Genomic DNA, 2,782 nt, shown 5'->3' with positions numbered 1-2,782 from the left:
TAGGTTAAAAGCAATTTAAAAAAAGCGAAAACGACAAATTTTCTACTATGGTAGTCAAAGCTTGATTTAGATGATTGATGAGGTAGTTAGAAAGCGAAAATGTTATCTAACAAAAAAAAAAAAAAAAGTCATGCAATATTGATGCCTACTTGTAAATGGGTTGTACTACATGTGAAATAGTATTAGTATATACTCAAGGATCTAGGGATGTAGACTGATGTTTTATATTGGTCTATTTCAAAGTCGGTCCACAATAAATGGCTACAGGGGCTAGCTAGCTTCACTTGCCAAACTTAATTAAAAACCCTAAAACTTAATTAAATACCTAACACAATGCCGGGAAAATCTTTAACACGCACATGCAATGTTCGATTCAAGTTATCTAAAATAAGATACTGTATACTAAGGTTCGAGTCAATGCTTTGTAACAAAAAAATTTGGGACTTTAAGCCCTTATTATGTTAAATTAAGTCTTCGAATTCTAAAAACTTACTATTTTCAGATGGTTAACTATACTAAGGAAATGAACTTAATTCAGAAGGTATTTGTTAATATTTTTTCTTAGCCGAGTCGGTTTATGAGTCTTTGTTATATGACAAGGGATTAGGCATCCAAAACAACTTATAGATTAAGTCATAGCTTATAATATGGACACGCTTGACGCATATGTCTACATTACGTATGTGTGCACACTTATGTTGATAGGCAACTGCAAGCATAACAATATTGTAGCAATCATTTATTGCAACACCCTAGCTCCGGACGAACTAGTTAGTTAAAATATAAGCCTATTCGAAGGAAAATTTTGTCTGAGCTTTAAATATCGAGTGGTTATGCCATGTTCTAGCCTTCTAGGTTCTTTCTTTTGTATATAGGACTATTCTATACCGGTTTAATTACTGGATGTTTCGGTATATGATGTGATATTTATTTTTAAATGCTATTTTGAAGATCATTTTTTAATTGATAATCTATTTTGAAATTCATTTTTATGTGCTTTCTACTTTCTAACTATACCACAGTAGGTTATGCAATTATGGGCGAAGTTGTCATGTGGTTTCTATTAAATATATATGTAACCACTGAAAAACTATCTGATAGGCGATATGATAGCCCATTTTAACATTTTATGAATAAATATTTTGAAAGTTTAAAATAGTTGCTAGTAAAATTGTTTAAGGTTATATATAATTTGTACGTATTATAAAATATTTATCCATTCGCAATGATTTTTAATTTGTTAGCTTTTTCTTTTGACAGGCTTTTTGGTAGCTAATGTAGATATCTTTAAGCGACATTATATAGATCTTTTGTGATTTCAACCCAAAATTCTTTCTAAAAAAAAAGAAAAAAAAACATGAAGCATAAAGAATATTGAGATGGGTCAAAAAAATAAAAATAAATATATTGAGATGGTTCGATAAGATGACTTCGTTTATTTTTATTGTAAAAGAAGATGGCTTCATATTTATTGCGATGCATGTGGTGACTGGTGATGAAAGTCAAAATATGTCACCAATATATTAGGTAATTTATATATGTGAAGATATTATCGGGAAAGCTCTTGTTGAGTTAATGCTCTCAAGTAGCTTGTCCATGCACGACGAAACTTGGGAGAAGATCCTATGTATTCGATTTGGGATGTGTACGTGACTCTTTGATCTCAATGCCATCTCTTTCTCCCGTGGCCCGTATATGATCTTCCTTTCTATGGAATACACATACTCTCTCCATACTACAAAACAAACAAAAATCTGACAGACGACATACATATATACATTAATTTGTCTCTAAGAATAAAAGGACAAAGTTTGTATTAGCGTTGGAATTTTGGAAACATCAAATATCATCTAGCCAAAAATTTTGAAAGATTAATTTTAAGAGATTTTAAACAAAGCATTATATAAAAATATAGTAAAGCTTTTAAGAATAAAATATAACGTGCGGGCGACTTTTCTTCTATAAGAGAATGTGGCCATTCATTATTATTATTACTTTAGTTTATTAGCCACAACAAAATCAACTTCATATATCCGAATTTTGGGAAAAGAATGGACATTTTTCAAAACTTGCTACCAAATTGATATTGTTGGGCTATCAATTGATACACATACTAATCAGTAATCACAAACTCATCATCATTCAAATCAAAAGCAATTTTATTCGAAACTCACTTTCATATACCCACCTTCTAGATAATCTAATCCTAAGCGGACGGTGTTAGTGGTTAACATGTGTAAGCATTAAATGTGATGTAGGGAATGCTTACATTTCCAATTTCATTTTGACTTAAATTTTTTGTTGACTTTTTTGCTTACTAACTTCTAACTACATTTCCCTTCTTGCCGCCACGATCAAAGGACGGGAAAGTTCATTTCTATTATTGTTTCAACAAAACTTGGAAGAGCGTAGCCAACTTTAAATTGATTTTGGTCCACACTAGCCACCTTTAAAAAAATTTATAAGTTTTTTTTTTTTTTTTTTACTGTAGTACCTTATTAAATTTGGATCATATCAACTTCCAACTAATAAGAATGTTTTAGTTGAAAGAAAAATATACTTCCAACTAATTTGGGCCACGTGAAAATCATGGGCTTGTTGATTAGAGTTCCCCAAAAATAAATAAAACAAATATAATTTGTTCTCTTTTTGTTGACTTTTATTTTTTTGTTTGAAACGGCAAAACTTATAACAATACATAACCCTAATTTTACTTTATTTTTCAATCAGCAGCAGTCGCACTTATTGGCTTCCTTTGAGAAATCAGAAGAGAAAACGAACA

This window comes from Camelina sativa, chromosome 5, assembly GCF_000633955.1.
Source record: "Camelina sativa cultivar DH55 chromosome 5, Cs, whole genome shotgun sequence".
Classification (NCBI taxonomy): domain Eukaryota; kingdom Viridiplantae; phylum Streptophyta; class Magnoliopsida; order Brassicales; family Brassicaceae; genus Camelina; species Camelina sativa.
This window is presented reverse-complemented; position numbering follows the sequence as displayed.